The sequence below is a fragment of the Gossypium raimondii genome, chromosome 6 (assembly GCF_025698545.1).
Source record: "Gossypium raimondii isolate GPD5lz chromosome 6, ASM2569854v1, whole genome shotgun sequence".
In the NCBI taxonomy this organism is placed as follows: Eukaryota; Viridiplantae; Streptophyta; class Magnoliopsida; order Malvales; family Malvaceae; genus Gossypium; species Gossypium raimondii.
In genome coordinates, this window is record NC_068570.1 from 4,330,061 (window position 1) to 4,352,633 (window position 22,573).

General features: G+C 35.1%; 1 pseudogene; it reads left to right on the top strand.

Annotated features, from left to right (window-relative positions):
- Window positions 1–9,104: 9,104 nt before the first annotated feature.
- LOC105771677 (ankyrin repeat-containing protein ITN1-like) lies at window positions 9,105–19,746 on the top strand (annotated as a pseudogene).
- The last annotated feature ends 2,827 nt before the right edge of the window (window positions 19,747–22,573 follow it).

Below are 22,573 nucleotides of genomic sequence, written 5' to 3' on the forward strand. Positions count from 1 at the left end.
AAATTAGGTTAGGGTTAGGATTTTAATTAAATTAGGTTAGGTTAGAGTTTTAATTAAATTAAATTAGGTTAGGGTTAGGGTTTTTAAACAAATTAGGTTAGGGTTTTTAATTAAATTAGGTTAGGGTTTTTAATTAAATTAAATTAGGTTAGGGTTAGGGTTTTAATTAAATTAGGTTAGAGTTAGGGTTTTAATTAAATTAGGTTAGGGTTTTAATTAAATTAAATTAGGTTAGGGTTAGGGTTTTTAATTAAATTAGGTTAAGGTTTAGGGTTTTTAATTAAATCAAATAATATCAAAATAACTTGGAAAAATTTTTATGTGTATTACATCGTCATAAACTTCTATTTCATTACATCAAATGATAAATTTTAATACGGTAATCAATGTCTATGACCGGGGGATTCGGTTCCACATGGCGGCCGTCGACGGTTACGCGCTGGATTCCTCTTTCCTCTAGCTTCCGGCGGTGGTTGTTCTTCCTCCGGTGGTGATTGTTGTTCTTCCGGTTCGGCATCTGGTTGTCGGACTTGGGACGATGATCCACCTTCAAAGAATAGTGTATGTAGAGGTGTTTGCATCATGAACGGCGACGGAGTTTGAAAGCCATGCGTTGCTGGCGATTGGTAAAAAGGAGAGCTCCCCGACGGCCCCCCTTGCGACCCCTCCTGCACCGCTAGCCTAGTTATCGGTGATCCGCTCAGCATTACAGGAAATGGAGCTGATCCGGGCATTTGGCTCCAACCTGCCATAGGATTAGGAAAAGGATACATGTACGGGTTAGGGTACATATAAGGGCTAGGAAACATACCTGGCATCATAGGGAAAGCCGAATGCGTGGGTATCATCTGTTGAATTGCTGCGTCGGTGCTCTCGTTGGGGACGGTGATTGCATGGCCGCTGATGATGAACCGGGTGAATGTCTGGGCCTCGTTGAGGGGCTGCCCTCGTAGTCTTGTCCCCTTGGATTTAGAGGCCCGCGCATTTCCCTTCCGACACGTATTTGCCGCTGCCTCTCCTCCGGCGTAAGTAAATACGGGTTCCCATGGATCCTAAACCATGGCATGTATTCTGGAACGCACGCTAACTCGGGAACGACGATTTGTTCCCGAGTAGGTAGATACTCATGTCGATTTTCCCACATTTCTATGTACTCTGACCAGTATCTAGTCCAATCTGTACCTAATAGCCGAAGGTCGATTTTGTGGTGCTCGTCAAACACCTCGTGGTCCGAGGATCGGTTGTCTACATCAAGCGTCAGAGGACTCATGCATCTGGTGGGGCTCCACGGTTGCATAGTTGATCAACATCACTTTCATGTGCCAAGCGTTCGGATTTTGTAAAAACTCTTCCGGGATTACTGCCCGGACTGCCGGATCCTCGTATGGTGTCTATTGAAACTACATGAACATGATAGAAATATTACATATATACATAATACTAAATACTAAATATCAATCCACTAGCGAATGTATGGAAATATCTATTTGCAATAATACTTACTTCCTCGAAGCCGTTGCTCCAATAGAAGCCGTATATCTTCAAGTTCAGACGGTAATCCACGATAACTTGCCAGATGGTTCCACCTAATTAAATAAATTTTTAGCATACTTGTATTCTTACAAAATCTACATAACAATTTCAAAATGTAATATAAAATTTACCTCGTTACGAGTGGGAATGTATATGGGTGGTTCACTCGAGGACGTAGAAATGGAAAGCGAAACCGTGCCCATGATTGCAGTAGCGACAGGCAACCTCCGATTTTTGCTCTCCTCGGTTTGGTCGCCCCGCACATCTCCCGATATAATGTTGCCAAGACGGCAGACCCCCAACTAAATTCACCGGCTGCTCTAAAATCAACGAGTTTTAGCTGCCACCTTAGATGTACACGGCAACGTGACGTGTCGGCCATCAGATAGCCTCCAATTATTTGAAGAATGAATGATCGGGCATATCGAATTCTTTCAATTTCGGTTGAATTTGCATTCAGATTGGGGAAGGTGGCACGTAACCAGCCCATCTCCACCTTACCTCCATCCATTTTATCCGGAACAACGCCCAAAAGCTCGTAGCACACCGCCTCCCAATTGCTAGATTGGGCAGACCCAGTGACTGGGTGCCCGTCCACCGGCAATCCCAAATGCAGATGGACATCTTCTAGAGTGATAGTGCACTTTCCACATGGAAGATGAAATGTGTGCGTCTCGGGTCTCCACCTCTCGATGAGTGCACTGATCAGTTTTGGCTCCAACTTGCATCCCCGACCTACCGTCGCCACGTGCCAAAATCCCGCTTCCCGCAGGTAGTTCTCTACTAACGGTGATGAAGGACCATGCATATTCCGAATATTGCATTCCAATACCCGATCTTCAGACTTTTATAACAAAAAATAAATTAATATTTATCTAAAAATACATAAATAAAAATATCTTAAATAAAATTTAAAATTTAAATTTAATACTTACCATTTTCATTTGCTCCACCGATATGAGATTCCTATCAAGACGAATCAATGATTCGGCCATTGTTGAAAATATTAAAAATTTTAAAATTATTTTAAAAAAATAAAAATATTTAAAATTTTCTTAAAAAAATGAAATTGAATGGAAAAAGAAATTTAATATGGAGTTGAGAGATTTTTTGAAGGAAATTGAGAGGGTTTTGGAAGGAATTTGAGAGTTTAAGAGAATTTTGGAAGGAAATTGAGAGAATTTTTGAAGGAATTTGAGAGAATTTTTGAATGAAATTGAGATAGGATTTGTTTGTGAAAAAATAAGGGGTAGGGGGTTTTTATAGTAAAAAAAATTGTGACCGTTTGGGAGGGGCAACAGTCAAATTTTTGACCGTTGGGGAACTATTCACTTGCTTTGTCGGTAGCGTCCCACGTCAACGGTCGCTACCGACGTGGATGCGCCGACTTTACGCATCTCGACATCGCGCTTAGCTGGACGCGATTTCGGGGAAAATGGGCCATTCCGGTAAATAATTAAAAAACCGGCCCATTTCGGTAAATTTTAAAAAAAGGGCTTTTTTTAGTGTTTTGCCCATAAAATTAAATAATTATTTAACTCATCAAAACGCACATGTAAAGACTCAAACTCGGAACCTTAGGGTTCACTAACAGTCATTCAACCACCAAACCAGCAAACTCATTCTTGTCACTAAATTGCACAAATAACCACATATATGCAACCATCTCACTGACCCTATGTAGAAACCCAAAACTTCTAGGCCCAAAATTCGAGGCGTTACAATTTGCCTATTCAAAACACATATCAATACCACATGTTTTACTAGCCATTAACCACATGCTTAGTATACCTCATACATCAACCATTTAATCATTCAAATGCCAAACCACAACTAAACATTTTTAACACAATTATGCATCACATATCAACTTGGCCATTTGCATAAATATTTACACAACCAAAACAACCAAAATAAGACATCTCACATGGCTACATACTAAACCAAATACTTTCCAAATACAAACCAATTCAAATGGCTAGAATCCATAACATGCATTTAACAAAATAACCACATAGCCTATACATGCCATATCACCATATACACAAGTTCAAAAGTACCAAAATAGAAGATCGATAGTGTGATGAAGTCTCTGATGATCCCCGAATTCGAGCTAGCTTTAAATTTACTATAAAACATAGAAAATAAAACGAAGTAAGCATTATAGATTAATAAGCTCATATGATAATAAACTTAACTTAATAGATAAACACAATTCAATCAAATTAAACATAGCAAGGTATAAATCATATCGATCCACAAACCTTTCCTTTGTTCAATTCATTATTAAACTTGAAGTTCAAAAATCACTTCAATTCGATGCTTGTATAGGTTCCGTACATACCTATTCCACTTGTATCGGTCTTACTTCTATCCACATCTTAGTCATACCCGTTGAACTATTCGGAATTATTATAGGATACTCGGGAACACATTGCACACTAAGTGCCACATATATAGTTGAAGCTATCTCAATATCGTATCACATATCATTCTCATTCACGAGCTAACAACGAGCCTGCTCACACAAGCTGTCAGTCAAGACATAGCTACACGATGCTGCTCATACAAGTTGTCAGGTGCCACAACACATACCGAAAACCCAGCCACTAGTAGGATGTACGAGACCAACACCTGAATCACATAATCAAAATAACCCTAATGTCATGACATTCGTATCCTAAACTATTCCTAAGGTTCGAACGGGGCTTTAAACTTTCAAATCTTTGTCGATCGTATCCGTAAGCTCATTTCCAATCACAATCACAGTTCAATTCAATAGTAAAGTATTAAAAACAAAATTTAACAATGCTTATTAACATACGAACTTACCTCGGACGTAAAAATGACAAAATGAGTCGATTATTCAATTACTTTGTTCTTTGATCTAAATCCGAATTCCTCCTTTCTTGATATGCAAGTATGAACCCTAGCTGAATATACAAGCTCCATCCATGGAGTTTTTCATTCTTATTTTCGGTGGAAGAAACAATTAACAAAGATGATGACTTTGTTTTTATTATTTTACTTAACTTAATTTATAATTTACTATATTAACCTTTAATTAAACATAAATAAATCACTTGAAATATGTCTATTAATGTCCACTCACATTTCAAATGGTATAATTACCACATAAGGACTTCCACTATTTAGTTTCATAGCCATTTAATAGTTCAAGCTATTAGAACATCACTTTTAAGCTTTATGCAATTTAGCCCTTTCTATCGAATTGAGCATTTAAACGATAAAATTTCTTCACGAAAATTTCACACAATCATGCTATCATGCTGTAAACACTTAGATAATAATGAAATAAATTTTTTAACCTCAAATTTGTGGTTTCAAAACTACTGTTCCAATTTGACTAAAAATGGGCTGTTACACATAAGCCTTGTAACGCCCTGATTAATTTATTTTTGTTTCTGTAAATTTGATAAAAATATCTATCTGCTTTAGTGGTTAAGTGTTCTGGGAGTGTGTGATGGGTCTTGGGTTTAAGTCCCACTTCTGCCAAATTTTGTTATTTTTGACCCAAGCATCACCCTAAACAGTCACTAATTTTCTGAATACTTAAACAACTCAAAATAATTTATTTCACTATTCACAATAAAACTGTCCACTTGCATAACAGTCACTAATTTAATTATAACTCAAGTTATGAAACTCAAAATTTAGATCCGTAAATTTTCCCTAAAACTAGACTCATATATTTTCTTATCATAAAATTTCCAGAATTTTTGGATTAGCCAAATAGTACAGTTTATTCTTTAAAGTTCCCCCTATTTCACTGGTCGACAGTTTTGATCCCTCATCACTAAAAATCAATTATCCCATTGTAAGGAATTCGAATAATGTTTTAGTTTGTTTGCTTTGAAAATAGACTCACTAAGGAATCTGGAAATATAAATAAATTCTCATAATTATTTCTGTACAATTTTTAATGATTTTCTAAATTCAGAATAGAGGACTTCAAAAACCATTCTAACACTGTCTCACTAAAATTCAAATATCTCATAATATATAACTCCTTTTCCTACAACGTTTCTTTCATGTGAAAATAGGCTCAAGAAGATTTAATTCTATATCTCATTCACTCTCTAATTCCATTTCTAAAAGTTTTGGTGATTTATTAAAATCACGTCAATGCTGCTGTCCAAAAACTGTTCCATTGCAAATTTTTACTCTTTTATAATTTCTTTGTATTAACTATCATTTAGGCATACATAACATCAAAACATGTTATTAAATAGCCATTTCAATAGCTATTCATTAGCCATATCATAAGAACACACACACAAAATAACTAAGTCCCTATACATGCCATAACTTAAAATGTTTTGATTCACAAAATACCGAGATGATCTGTTGATAGTGTGAAACGATCTCCGACGCCCTTACGATCCCTGAATTGGCTTGGTGATACTATAAAAAAATAAGAAAAATAAAGGGAGTAAGCATTAAAGCTTAGTAAGTTTACAAGCAAATAAATAACAACATTTATCATAAATAATTATACTCATAAATTATCATCAAGTATCATGGTCTTTGCTTCTTCTTTACTTACTCTCTTACTTGTTTACTTACTTGCTTACTTAAATAACTCTTGATTATAACTTACTCCTCCCTTGCTAATATTTCTTTTCTCAACTGATAACTGAGATACTCTTAACTCTTATAACTCACCTGAATCTATTTATTATGCTTTTACTTGAACTTTCATGTAACATAGTTTTTTACTAGCCCGTTGAACCACTTGGAATACTAAGGATACTCGGGTCTCCTGTTTGATAATAAGATGCCAAAGCCATGTCCTAGACATGGTCTTACATGGGATGTTTCCTGTATTGCCAATGTTATATCCTAGATATGGTCTTACAGGAGATTTCTCATATCGGTGCCCATGCCATGTCCCAGACAAGGTCCTACGGGGGACCTCTCATCTCGGTGCCAACGCCATGTCCCAGACATGGTCTTACATGGGACCTTTCATAATCTCAATAATGCTAATGCGATGTCCCAGACATGGTCTTACATGGGATCTCATTCCCTTAATGTCATGACGTCTTACATGGGATCTCATTCCCTTAATGTCATGACACTTGTATCCGATACATTCCTAATGTTTTAACTGGACTTTTTAACACTTATTCTCTATCATCTCATACTTGAGTCAACATTAAATAATTTCATGAAATAAGTACATAATTGCTGGAAAATAACAACATTAATAATAATTATTGAAATATTGCATTTATTTACCGTAAACTTACCACGGTACAAAATACGATCAAATCTATCAATTTAGTCCTGAGCCTTTTTCTTTCCCCGGTCTAACTCCGGTTTTCATTCCTCTTGATATATAATAGCAAACTTAGCTTATTTAATACTCACATTCATCAAAACAGTCCTTGACCCGAACTTTGGCCAAATTACAATTTTGCCCCTAAACTTTTACATATTTATACTTTTGCCCCAAAGCTCGAAAATTAAACTTCATACCTTATTATTATGTTTTATGGTATGCTGAACATCTTTCCCTTCTATGGGAACATCAAATTCCCACTCTAACATTTACTTATGAACATTAGGTATTTTTACCGATTTTGTCATTTTACTCGTTTTCACTTAAAATCGCCTAGCAAAAGTTGTTTAACATAATTTCAAGTTTCATATTCTACCATAAAAAATCAAAATGAACGCATTTCACCTATAAGTATTTTTCCAAATATGAACCCTAACATGAATTAATGGTAGAATAAGCTAAATCGAGCTACGAGGACTCTAAAAACATAAAAAAACCATTAAAAACGAGGCTTGGATGCACTTACAATTGAGCTTAGAAGATTGAAAAACCCTAGCCATGGTTTCCCCTTGTGAAATTCGGCCATAGCTTGAGCATGGATAAAAATTTAGCTTGTTTTGTCTTTTAAATTCATTTTAATTACCAAAAAACCCTTCATTTAAAAAAAATCCTATTTCACTTATCTCATGTCCATTTTTGTCCAACAATTTAACCAATGGTCTAATTATCATCTAAGGACCTCTACTTCAATCATGCACTTTAATTAAATCCTTTATCATTTAAAACTCATATTTACCCACTTTTGCAATTAAGCCCTAATATGCAATTCAGACATGCAATCGCTGAAATTTCTTATCGGTATTCAAACACATGCATCCAATAAATTGGTAAATAATAAAAATTAATCACAATAAACTTTTTTTATCTCATATTCGTGGTTTCACAACCATTGTTCCGTTTAGGCCCTATTTCGGGATGTTACACAATTGAGCTTCGAGAAGCTCAAGTTTATTCTGACTCAGGCTCCTGTTCTGATACAACCTAGATTCAGTAAGGATTTTATGGTCTATAGTGATGCATCGCATATCGGTCTGGGATGTGTATTAATGCAAGATGGAAAGGTTGTAACTTATGCGTCCCGTCAGCTTAAGGCACACAAGGGGAACTATCCAACTCACGATCTCGAGTTGGCTGCAATAGTCTTTACATTGAAAATATGGAGGCACTATCTGTATGGAGAGAGGTATATTATCTACACTGATCACAAGAACCTCAAGTATTTCCTTACTCAGAAGGAGTTGAATCTTAGACAGCGCCGATAGATTGAGCTGCTCAAAGATTATGACTACACGATAGAGTATCATTCTGGTAATGCTAATGTGGTGACCGATGCTCTAAGTCGTAAAGTGATGACTGATTTGAGAGCGATGTTCGCTCGACTTAGTCTGTTTGATTATGGGAGTTTATTAGCCGAGTTGCAAGTTAAGCCGACTTGGATTGATCAGATTCGAGATAAGTAGTTAGGGGATGAGTATCTGGGTTTACGGTTCCGTCAGATTGAGAGTGGTAGTACTTCAGATTTTAGACAAAATAAAGATAGAGTTATGTGCTTTCGAGGTTAGATTTGTGTGCCGGATGATTCAGATTTGAGATAATTGATTCTGAAGGAGGTGCATAGTAGCCCTTATGCTATGTATCCCTATGGTAATAAAATGTATCACAATCTTCGTGAGTTATATTGGTGGTCGAGATTGAATCTTGAAGTTACTGATTTCGTTGCTCGTTGTCTAATGTGTCAGCAAGTTAAGGTGAGCACCGATTGTCTTCAAGTTTGCTACAACCAGTTTAGATTCCTCTATAGAAGTGGGAACGAGTGACGATAGACTTCGTTAGTGGGTTGCCCTTGACACCCACTAAGACGGATTCTATTTGGGTTATCGTAGATCGATTGACCAAGTCTGCTCATTTTATTCTGGTTCAGACCGATTATTCTTTGCAAAAGTTAGCAAAGCTCTATATCTCTGAGATAGTTAGACTGCATAGGGTACCTGTGTCGATTATTTTTTATAGAGATCCTCGCTTCACTTTATGGTTCTGAAAGAAATTACATGAGGCTCTGGATTAGACCGATGGTCCATCTAAGAGGGTGATTCAGATATTGGAGGATATGCTTTGGAGTTGTGTGATTGATTTTCGAGGTAGTTGGAAGGATTATCTGCCGCTAGCTGAGTTTGCCTACAATAACAATTTCCAGTCTAGCATTCAGATGGCATCTTACGAGGCTTTATATGGTTGTAAGTGTCGTACTCCACTGTGTTGGACTGAGTTGGCTGAACGTCGAGTGTTGGGTCCTGAGTTGGTTTCTGAGACCAAACATAAAGTTAGACTGATTCGGGATCGTCTGAAGGTAGCTTCTGATAGACAGAAATCTTATGCAGATATGAAAAGGTGTGATATTGAGTACTCTGTGGGGGATTTCGTGTTTCTTAAGGTTTCTCTGTGGAAGAAAGTTCTGAGGTTCGGTCGTAAGGGCAAATTAAGCCCTAGGTTTATAGGGCCGTATCAAATTTTAAGGAGTGTGGGACTGGTCACCTATCAGTTGGAGCTACTTCCAGAGTTAGACCGTATCCACGATGTCTTTCATGTTTCAATATCGAGGCGGTATCGATCAGATCCATCTCATGTTGTCTCTGTTGAGAAAATTGAAGTTAGACTAGAGTTGACTTTTGAGGAGAACTGTTTCAGACTCTGGATCGAGATGTTAAGGTTCTGTGTCTGAATCATAGCACTGAGGAGGCCACGTGAGAATCTGAGGACTCGATGCGTCAACAATATCCTCATCTGTTCTGATCAGGTAATTTCGAGGTCGAAATTTCTTTTAAGGGGTAGAGTTGTAACGCCCTGAGTAATTTATTAGTGCTTTTGTAAATTTGAAAAAAAATATCTATCTGCTTCAGTGGTTAAGTGTTTTGGGAGTGTGTGAGAGGTTTGGGTTCAAGTCCCACTTCTGCCAAATTTTGTTATTTTTGACCCAAGCCTCACCTTTGTGGAGTGGGCTTATATTAAATAACTTTGAGCTTACTGGTTCGAGTGGTCAGGGCGTTCGGGTGTTAGAGGTTCTGTGTTTGAATCCCTATGTGAGCGGGGGTATTTATTTTTGCTCGGTTGACTAATATAGTTTTAATTTAACTTAAATGCTGAAGTGATTGAGATTGTGTAGTTAATGGGAAGTTGGGGAAATATCCAATTGAATTTTATTTTTATTTTCTTTTTCCCAAAAATCCCTTTCCTTTTTTACGTTCTGTTTTCCCTCTTATCCTCTGTCAGATTTTTGCTTCTCCCTCTCCTTATTGATTATCCAAATCTACCTCATTCTTGTGCAATGTTTGACTGTGTTTCTTGGGTAAGTTTTGCGTTGTTACGATCTTATTGTTTCATGGCTAGTGTTCTAATAGGGGGTTTTTGTTGTTACTCTTAGCTAGGGGAAGGTCAAGAAATAATTGGTACTCCTTTAGCGATTTGATCATTAAGGGTCTCTGTTCGTTGGTGGTAAGTTTTTGAACTCATTGGTTGATGTTGTAAGGCTACGTATATGGATTGGTTTCAAATTAAGTTTTGTAATTGTTTACTAAATTAAGGTTTTTGGATGCTGTTTCTTAGGTTCGGTGGTCTCAAGAGTGTTTGTGCATCAAATCAGAAAAAGGTGTGTACCCGAAACACAAAAAAAAAGGTTTCAACAAAAGCTAAAAATTGCACTGTCAATGCCACACGGCCGTGTGGTAGCCTATGTGTAAGACATAGTCGTGTGATCGACGTCAGCATAGCCGTGTGCAAGACACGACCGTATGGTGATTGGAGTGTGGCTGTGTGAGCCACACTGTCTAGGCCAAGTTTGGCGTATACGGGCATGTCACACGGGTGTGTAGATTTTGGGCCAGGCCGTGTGGGCCACACGGGCAAGGCTAATCTGGGTGTATGGGCCACACGTGCACGTGGGCTCACACGGGCATGTGGACCCATTTTTTTGAAATTTATCCTAGGATCGTACATATCGTTCCGATCGACTGTGGGCCTACCGTAGGATCGATAAGGGCTAACCAAACCCCAAAACTGTGAATCTGATGGTCTGATATTCTGATTTGAGTATGGTAATGCTATGCATGTTTGATTATTTTGATATATGTACATAAACATGTTGAACATGTCTAGTATGTTATACTATATCTGTTCTTGTATATGATTGTTGGGTGGGATTTGTATATGAGGAGGAAGTATTCTGTACGGTGATCATCGCCTATATTCTGGCAGCTTGGCTACACATTATCTGACATGTGTCGTAATGGCATGATATGGTGTGTGGGACGGGTAGGTTTTTTTAACCTTACATGGTGTGATGGGATGGTCGGAGCTGGTGTGTAGAGGATGGGGGCAGGATTCTATGTTTCTGATCTATATATCTAATTTCGTGTACTATATCTGAAAAAGCCATGAGCTCGACCTCAGATTCGTATGTTTACATGCTTTAGTCATTGGGTAACACATCGAGTTCTGAAAACTCACATCTGCTTGTCATTACATTCAAGTAATCCACAGACTTAGACGGATCGGTGCAGTAGAGGCTCAGTGATGACCACTCAACCGTAAACTTCTTTAAGTTATTAACTAACGATTTTATTTATGATTTTGGTTTTCTTTTGAGAGTTTGTAATTTCGGGGACTCTCTGGACTTTATGGTTTTTAACTGTTGGTTTTTGGTTTATTGATATCCTGCATGATTTGATAAGATGTGTTATGAACTCGACGATTTTAAACAAAAATGGGTTTTTCTAAAAATAAAAATTGGGTTTCTAAAATACAATGAATTCATTAAACTTCCGCTGTAAGAAGTGTTTTGACAAACTAATTATTTAGATAACATTTTCAGTATATTCATGAACGAACTCGTGGTATAAAAATAGAATAGTTTATCAAGTGGACACCGTTTTCAAAACCCATTTCTTGTGACATCACCAAATTCAGCCATAATGTCTAGGCCGGGTTTGGGGTGTTACAAGCATCTACTTATATCAAAGCACATGAATTGCATACGTATGGTCAGTGACTAACTCAGGATTTAGGTAAATCACACAATGAATGTCACAAGTGAAGTAATTCACAAACAGATTCAGAATTAATTCATCTTGGGTCTAGTACAATGTATCATTCTACCAATGAATACATCTATGTCTCTACCCGTGGAGTCAACTGCTCTAGCCATCTGTTCAATTGGAATTGTAGACAACATAATAATCCTTCTCAATATTTGAATCAAATGCTCACTTTGATTCTTTTAAGGGATTACAGACTCATTTAGATTATCTACTAAACTAAATTGTCTTTCTCGCAATGTAAAGGTTCTTACAATGCCACTTATTTTTAGTTTGAACTTAGACAATCAATATGCTAATATTTATTTGTCGCAATTTCACCATGCATGCAAAATATAAAAGACAGAAATACAAAAGACATAATAGTGAAATGTGAAATTAACTTTATTTATTTATTCATTGTTCAAATAAATAGAAAAAATTACATATTTACTACAATATGGGCACATTTCTCAACAATCATTAGTATGATTAAATAAATTATTGATGAATATATATGTGAATTGAGATGTAGTTGTTGTTATTGATATGACAAAAGGATAAGAAATGGAAATGGAATTGAAATGCAATATTGAAATTTGAAATGAGTTGGAATATTGATAGAAATGTTCATTAAAATTATGGATTTAGAAATGGAGATAGAATGTACCATTATAGGAGATATCTATTAATATGGGAAGTAAAATTACCATATGTTAACATCACTAAAATGTATTAAATTTAAACAATGAGTGCATGAGTTGGCACAATTGACATGTTAATTTTATAACATAATCTAATTTTTTAACTTAGGCATTTTAAATGTATTATATTATGTTTTAATGTTCAAATTATAGAAATATTACTGAGTTATACTTAGCGTACACTTCTGTTTTCTGTGCATAGCCAAGGTACTTTCCAACTCGATCGTCAACTCAACATCCAATGGCAAATCCCAGACTCAAGTGTTGGTGATGTTTTCATTTTTTTGTTGGCATGTACCTAGGATGTCTTATGGCCATATTGATTATTTTGTACTTTGTGGCATTTGAAGATTACGTATATAATACCTAAGTATGTGATGAAAAAGGTCATATTGTTAATGTCTTGCTAAAGTAATTTGGTTTATGTGATTCTTGGTATAAAGATTGATTGATAATATATTAGGTGATGTGGTTGATTGGTATATTGTTGAAAGTGATGAATGGTATGCTCTAATTGATTCTTGGTTATGGAATGATGATTTGGTAAGCTTGGTGACTAAACATGAGATTGTTTGAATGATCATTTGGTGTTTGATTAGATAATAATGAAAGGGTCATTTAAGGTCTATTGAAGTGATATATATATATATATATATATATATATATAAGTGCCCTTTTGGTTGTTCTTAAACGACATCTTTCAAGTACACACGGCTTGGCACACGACTGTGTTTTATACATGGGCTCATGGTATAACCGTGTGGTCTATAAAAATTTAAGTGATTTTGGTGCACACAGGCATAAAGAGTTACACAGTTTGCTCACACGACCATGTTGCCTATCTGACACGGGCATGACTATTGTACACCATTTAGTGACACAATCGTGTGGTTCATCATACATGGGCTAAGCTTTCGCACACGACCAAGAGACATGATCGTGTGACTCTTGTATGCAGATTTTTCCTTCCTTTTTAAATTTGTTTCAATTTAATCCCCATTAATTTGCCTGCTTAGTTTTGACCTTTCGTAAGCTCAATATTAATTCAAAATTGATTGAATCACATGCTAATTTGATTAATTATGAATTGTTGATAATCAATTGAGATTTGAAATTATAATGTGCTTGTAGCGCCTTATTACTCGGGTTTGGCGACCGGACCAGATAGGGGGTGTTACGCAAGTCGACAACCAAAATCTAACATTACATCTCCACAAAATGGGAATCATAGCAACAAAAAGAATAAAAAGAAAGTAGGTGATTGTTTTTTTTAGCTCCATTCCAACTCAAGCATGTCCAAAAACACTAGGAAGTTCATGTTGTCTTCACTAACCAATAGTAGTGGTAAAGTGTCACATCTTATCTCCACGGTCCAATATCATTCGAGCATTGCATCAAAGGATCATCATATGAGATAAAAATCTGTGATCAAATAGCAGTAATCACATTGAATGTCAGAAACCGCATGAATTAAAATGTAACATTATATAAAATAGTACTTTCGTTGCATGGAATCAAAGATTTGAATTGATCTTCGTGTCTCCATTGACCTTCATAAACACCTTTCGGAGCTTTCCTAAATATCTCTTCTTCGAGTGGTTTGTCCTTTATTAGAACATAGTTCTGACGCTTTAGCCTATACTTAAATTATCTCCATTTCGCACTAACGGAACAGTTAAGTGCTCAGTATTTTTCAGGCCATTGAGCGAATAGAATTCTTATGTGAACTACATGGTAGTGGCAAACAAAACAGTTAATAGAGACGAAATCAGGACTTCTAAATGCAAGCACACACGAGATGAGAAATGAAGCTGGTTTCCCAAACATTGTGAAATGAAATAATTGTACAACATAATGAAATAAAATGTTCATTGCAACACTTAAAAAGGGCATAGAAAGATAGATATTTGAAACGAAATCCCAACAATTTCCATATGCAGATAAAAGACTTTAATTTACATAACAATCGCTATGCCAACGACATCAAATATGTTAGCAATATACTTTTGTTTCTCACCTGTAACTAAATAAAAATAATTTAAATAATCGTTCAATTTTCTACTGTAATACTCCCTAGTTTTGTAAACAAAATTTGATATTGTACAGTCAATTTTTCACTTCATTTTCTAGTTGGTTTCAATTATATCAGTCAAGTAAACAATCTGCAATCTTATATTTACAATAAATAAAAAAAGCAAAAGAACAGACGAAAGTGCTCAACTTTTTTTTCATTTTCTCGAGAAACAAACGGAAAATAACAAAAACGTAGAATGTAAAAAATGAAATATCAACTGTGAATTTAGAAAAATGGGTCTGAATCTCCTGTAAATTGTTAATCTTTGTATTTTAATCCAGTCTTTTTTAGTTTATTTACTTTTCTAAATTTAAAATTTTAGTTCGACCCAAATAATATATGTTAAATTTATTAAATTAAATTATGTTTTTTAAATTTTATGGGTAAACATATTATCACATGTGTAATGTCATATCAACTTATTTTTTTCTACATAATATTAAAAATATTTTTAATGGATTTAGTGACCGTCGTTTGAGTTATAATTGAAATTTCAAATATCAAATAAGAGTCGACTTAAAAAAGAATTTACTTACATCAGTGTAAGTTAGTCTTGATAAAGGGCGAAAGTTGTGCAAGTATTGATAAGGGAAAAAAATGAAATATCAACTGTGAATTTAGAAAAAATGGGTCTGAATCTCCTGTGGGAATGATTTGGAAGATCCAAAACAAAAAATAGTGGTATTTGCCAACAACAACATAATGGAATATAGCACCTATGAGTACATAAGAAATGTATTGAATCGATTCATTAAAAAGAATCGATCCGATCGTAACTTCGAATATGGAATTAAAAGGGATCAAATACGAAATAATACTTTGAATCATGGAGTTTGAATCGAGTTAGACAACAAATAATCGATTCAAAGAAGCAAATAATTGATTTAAAATAACAATAATGAATTGATTCAAAGAAGCAAAAAATAAAAGAAAATGCCTATATATTTCACAACAAACAATAAATTTATGTAATGTATTTACGTATTTTCCCTTAATAATACATAACATTGCGGTGTTTAAGTTGTGCAAAACAATTTAGCAACCTACGGAGATAATGACTGATGTCTCTACAATCTATAGCTTAGGAAATTTGAGAAAGCATCTCCATAGGTAATCTAGAGAGATATAGCCTAGTGTCTCCATTGGTTAGTTCCAAGAAGATACGATAGAAGCGTCTCCTTAAGTTAGGCCTAAGGAGATGTGCCACAGTGATGTCTCTTCAATGCCTACCTAAAGAGACACTAATTATGTGCATCTCTACTTATTGATGTGAGTCAATTTAAGAAAACGCAACCCTAACGCATTTCAAGTCATATGTCACCTTTGACATATTTTGTTATAGTGTAAGTAGTTAAGCATATACTCAAGTATTTATGGAGAACGATGGACTATATGCTTGTGTATTCCGAAGGAGAACTTGCTCCTATTAGTTATACTGATTCTAACTTCCAAACGTGTCGGGGTTCGAGAAAATTGACATCGAATTGAGTCTTTGTCCTAGGCGACGAGTCCATAGTGTGAATAAGTATCAAGTAGGGTTGAGATATGAAAAAATCTATGACATTATAATAGTACAGAAATAAATAAACACACACACCAAAAAAAAAAAAAACCACATGAGGACAAAGTGAAATATGTCAATTTTTTTCCCAAAATTATCTAATACAAAAAAAATCTTCGACAGGAGGTTGATCGATTAATTCAATAAGAAATGAGGGTTAGCGCTCGATTTCGTTGGTCCCATCCAATTCAAGTGCATGCAATTGGATTGTTTCCTTTTTCAATGAAGGAATTTTTAAGTCCAACCAACCTATTTTCAAAATAGGAAGTGGATAAATAAAAATTTTGGGAGAGTCTTTCATTTGTCCATCATTATAGGCAACACCATCCATATTATCCATAGAATTAGAACCCGAACTCTATTTATGATTCCTTATTTCTATCTCATTAGCCTTGTTTCAATTTCATTTCGTATTTTATTTTAGCATATCGAATTTTTTTTTTTACTTTACGTCCAACCTCTCCCCCCTTTTTCCATCTATATTCCCTTTCTTTTTCATTTCAGGGCCGAATTACGCCTGTTTTCACATATGTAAAATGTATCATAAGGGAAACTATAGTAATTGACGAAATAGTGGATGTAGTCAAAATCGCATCTAAGGACAACCCTTTGGATTTGTTTTGCCAAGATTTTGGTAGCTAGGAGTATAAGGGAACATATGGAGGGTATGGTAATGTGAAATATGACTAATTTACCCCACTAGAACAAGTGAGAGACTCTTGGGATCTATTGCCCTAGTTTAGTATTTTTGTCTAAATACACTTGTATTTTTCAAACAAATTGATTTAATAAAAAATCATTAATTAGATTAATACCCTTTTTATATTGTTCTCAATATTTTTACACATAAACCAAAATAAAAACAAATATCGACTCATTGAAAGCAAATAAACAAGCAAAAATAAATAATGTTTTTATGAATTTAGTATATTTTTCAATGTCATCATTTTTAGTCCTTATATTATTTAAAATTTAAAATTTCAGTCTTAATATAAATAACAACATTTGAATTTATTAACTAAAATGGCAAGACCTTTTTGTGATTAATATGTGAAAATAAAAAATAAAAAAATTATTGTTTGGATTAAAACCGAAATTTCAACAATCAAAATTTGAAAGAATTAAATATGATCAAATTAAAATAAAGAAATTAAATTCAAAACTCATATGTAATATAGGGGCTACTAACATAAATTAACCTTTTGTTTTCTAGTAAATATCTAATATTAATAATTTATATACTAAATTCATAACTTACTAATATTACGTATGAGAAAAACAAAAAACATGGGAAAACAAAACCAAGAAAACACCCAAGAAAATCCCAGCTTGCTTATAAGAAAAACAAGAAAAAGAAGAGGTTACTTGGGATTAAGCAGTTTCCCAAGGTGAACCCATCTGAAGGAACAACAAAAACTTCAACTATAGTTTTCCTATATAAACCCCACCCCAAAGTCAGTTTTTTCAGGTACCCATCAACGCTAAATACCATCTTTCTCTTCCAGCATTGCGTTTCTTGCTTCTCACTTGTTATCTTTCAAGGTTTGCTTTCTTCTTTCTTCTTCATTTTTCTGTACTGAAACTTTTACTGTGCATTTGATTGATGAAACAAAGCCCCATACGGGAAATGTTAACTTTGAGCTTTTGATCGGACTTCCCTTTTTTTATTTCTTGGATCTGTCATATTATATAAAATATAGGGTGTTTGCTAAACTCTTGTTTCTATGATCGTCTTCTTGGCGACCAAGATATTTGCCATTTCTTCACTTTAAATGAATGACTTTTCCAGTTTTTAGTGATGGGGTAATGATACCAAGAGAGGTAGATTATTTTTCTTGAGCCTGTTGCCTCTCTTTTAATGATGAGTTGAGCTTTGTTAAATCTGCCTTTAACCCTAATTTAACTCCTTATTTAGAATGAATAAAATCCCTTAGTGCCATAATCATAATGCTCAGTTATTTCTTGAGCAAAAACATTGGTGTTTTGTTTGTCTATAGTGATGGCTTTCTTTTTTCCTATTTGTGCTTATTTTTTGTTCAGTTATCGAAGGTGTCCTTAGATTTGCACTTTGCTTTGCTTATTTTGGATTTCTTTCTCTTTGTTTTCAGTTGAATACCATGGAGAAAAGGCTTTATAATGCAACTAAGAATGGCGACAAGAATGAGTTACTTTGTTTGCTACACGAGAATGCACAGCTTCTCGACAGATTTACCAAAGGTCGTTACCCTGAAACACCTTTGCATATAGCTGCCATGCTTGGCCATTCTGAATTCGTTGATGAACTTCTCATCCGAATGCCTGAGCTGGCCAAGGAATTGGATTCCCGAAGGCGATCAGCACTTCACTTAGCAGTAGGTAAAGGTCACGGGCAAATTGTGATAAGGTTACTCCAGGTTAACCCTGATATGTGCCTTATTTGTGACATTGATGGGAGGAACCCACTTCACGTTGCAGCCATGAAAGGCCGCCTTGCTGTGCTGCGAGAGTTGTTTCATGCTAGACCCTGGCCAGTTCGGTCTCCAATGGCCCAAGGTGATACCATTTTGCATGCCTGTGTGAGGTGAAATCAGCTTGAGGCCTTGAAATTATTGGTGACCGAAGGAATTTCGGATCGTCTAAACAACGAGGGTAACACTATCTTACAGATGGCAATAACGGCTAACCAAACACAGGTATTTAGCATGAATTTTTTTTTTTAAGTTTGAATATTTCAAAGTAATAATTAATTAATGAAAAACATATATATATAAAATGCAGGCCATAAAGTTTCTCATTCGTAGGGAAGATGTGGACAAAAATATCGAGAATAAAGATGGCTTGAAGCCACTCGAGCTTTTATCACAAAATCAAAGAGATGAGCCAAGGATGAGTTATTGTCTGACACAATAAGGAGCAAGATCTTAGTATCCACACAAGAACCTGATCAATCAAATGCAATATTGGAAGCTAGGAGAAGCAATGTTGATTGGTTGAAAAGAAAACGCCACAACCTAATCCTGGTGGCTTCCCTGCTAGCAAACATGGCATTCCATGCAGCCGTCAATCCCCCTGGTGGAGTTTGGCATGACAACGACCCAAGCCACAGGGCAGGGCATTCTGTATTTGCAGATACATATCCAAATACATATACCCAATTCCTCATGTCAAATACATTTGGTTTCATGGCATCTCTCATCATCATCCAATTGCTTATAAGCGGATTGCCAATCCGGCGTAAGTTGTTTAAGCGGGTTTTAATAGCCGTCATGTCGGTTGCCATTGCTGCCATGGGATTTGCATATGCAGTCTCTCTCGTACCTTTAACATCCGATCCTGCATACTCTTGGCTATTCATAAGGTTTTGGACCATCTTCATGATCTTACTGTTTACTGCGCGGGCAGTTCGACAGATGATCAAAATTTTCAAGTTTGTGGGGAACTTAATAATGAGGTTCATAAACTAGATCTCTGCTGAAGCTTAATAATTTTGTAGATTTTTTTTTTTTATCTTCACAGTATGTTGAGGAGGTTAAATGCATGGCAGTAGTTGCCAATTGGAGGCTCCAAAGTATTAATCACAAAGCGTAAATAATGAAATAACAGGGTATGTATGATCTAATGTTCTCATATTCAGATTAGGGTACCGATAACAAAGTAATCATATTTTCTTCCATAAAAAGCTATATTATATACATATGCTATTTTCTTTCATCTTTGTAGTTTTATAATATTATATGGTCCAAATTAATTTTTATAATAGTATATGGTCCAAATTTTTAAGTAAAATTATAGATATTATTTCAACAATTCTATTAAGTATAATTTCTTATAAACAATTCTATTAAGAATAATTAATTTATTAAATAAAATGATCTCAATTAAAATATTATTTCAACAAAATGATTAAATTTCACATAAAGAAATCTATTAATCATATTTTATTAAATGAAAATAATATTCAATGAGTGCAATTAAAGATATCAATTTAAAAACTATTAAGTTCATTTTACTATGAATTTGAAATATCAAAACTTATAAATTATTACTTGAATTTAGTATATAACACCCCAAAAATTAGGGATTAGAATTTTAGATTTATCAAGAATTAAAATGGAGCATTATTGGTTAGAAGTCTAATAGGAAGTTTTGAGAACTTAGGTTGAAGTCCTACAAATTTGATTTTACCTCTTTGATTTTTCTGCACTTATAGAACCTAGGTAACATGGTTTATGCATTTATTTGTGTGTATTTTAAGTATGAATGTGGGCATTAGTCCAGTGGCTAAAGCCTTCCTAAGTTCTCCCTTCCCCCGTCCTACGTTCCATCCATGCCATACTTATTTTTAATGATTTTTAGATCAATGGGCTATTTGCCTATTAGCCCTCAAATTTTGCCCCAACTCAACTCTTTAAGTCCTTTCCTAATTCCACTGAATTTCTCTATTTGATATTCTCTAACTCTCTCTCTATTTAAAACCTTGGTTTTCTTTCAAAATTCTCTACTTCAGAACTCTTCTAAGCCCTTAAGTTTTGCTGAAAAATATTCCCTAAGAGTTTTGAAAATTCAATCAAATCCTCATCAATTGTTCTCCTCCAAATTGTTGAAACTCATGTCAATAGATCGTTGAATCTCTATCGAAATTGGTAAGCATATCCTTCCCTGTCTTTTACAACCCTTCAATTCTAGAAAATATCAATTTTTTATCAACCTTTTAGTTCGATTATCTATTTTTAATGTTTTTGTCGAAAACCTCCATAAATCTTGAAAGTTCGTTCTTGATTCTTGTATTTTGTCAATTGAAAGACCCTTGTAGGTGTAATACCTGATTTTTGCCCCAGGTACAAATAATAAACGGGCCCAAATGAAACTGCCAAATTACAATCGGCCTATATGGCCCAAATCCAAACAAAACAGAGGCCCAAATTAGACCCTAGCCCAAATCAAAGCTCGAGGAGCAGATGGAACCCTAGGGCAGCGCCGCAAGCCAAGCCTGACTCCAAATCTTCCCCGATCTTCACCTGCAAGGAATAAAGCAGCAAAGATAGAAAGAAAATCAAAGATTCGTAAATCGAATCAAACAAGATTTGTTTCTTTCTTTTATTTTTTATCATGGCTATAAAAAAGCCATCAATACACTGTACTAGGGATCGGAAACAAATCAAATAAAAAGAGAGCTATTGTTTTTTATAGCAAACAAAAGGTTCAATACAAAGAGCAAAACAGATCAAAAGGTTGATATTTGTAATTTTTATTTATTTTTATTGTTATATCTATTATTTTTTCACAAACAAATAATATAAAAGAAAAAGGGTGAAAGAACTTAGCTCTGGTTCGGATCTGTGATGCCGAGGCGATTGAGGGAGCCACCCCCGAGGACTGGTGGTCGGAAGCCAAAAGGTTTCCATGGTTTGAGGGTTTTTTTTTTGAGAGTTTGAGCCTAAATCTAGGCTTGGAAGAGTCGAGAGAGCCAAAAGGGTAAGTTTCCCCTTTTCCGGCCACCGCAGACGGCAGTGCCGGCATCGGAGATCGGTGGCTGGCGCGGTGGCCGACGACCGACCGATGACTGGGCCTTAGCCGAAGAGCTGGGGAGGGGAGAGTTTTTTATAAGAGATTTCTGTTTTTTTTTTAAAAAAAAAGAAAGGAGAGAATGAATTTTTTATAATGATTTTTGGCTTTAATAGCCAAGTGAAACGAAGTCGTTTCACCAGGCCTCCCCAAATGCCAAAACGGCGTCGTTTTGGGGAGGCCGACCCGCATCCGATCCGACCCGGCCTAGGATCCGCGTGTTTTTATATGGAGGGGAAAATTGCACTTTTAACCCCTCCGCCTTTTTAATATTTTACAATTAAGTTTTTTTTAATTTTTTAATTCGCCCTTTAATTTATTTTCAATTTCAATTTGGCCCTACTGGAACGACGCCGTTTTAGAGGAGAAGGAAAAATTTCCCTTCCAGCCCCTCTATGTAATTCGCGTGTTCGATTTAGTTCTTTTGGCTTTTTTATTTGCGGATTGACCCCAAAATTTTGAATTCCAGTTCAATTTAGTTTTTATTATTATTTATTATTATTAATTAATTCCAGTAATGTAATTATTATTTTTTTCATTTATTTTTTTCTTTTTTTCCTAACAGTATTCTTTTATATAAAAACATGTGTATATCTATGTTTTTTGTATTTTCAAAATGCTTAAATACCTATTTATTTTAACATGTATTTTATAATTTTATATATATACATATTTTCCTACTTTTCTCTATTTTCACAAATGCACTATGTATTTTGTTTATATAAA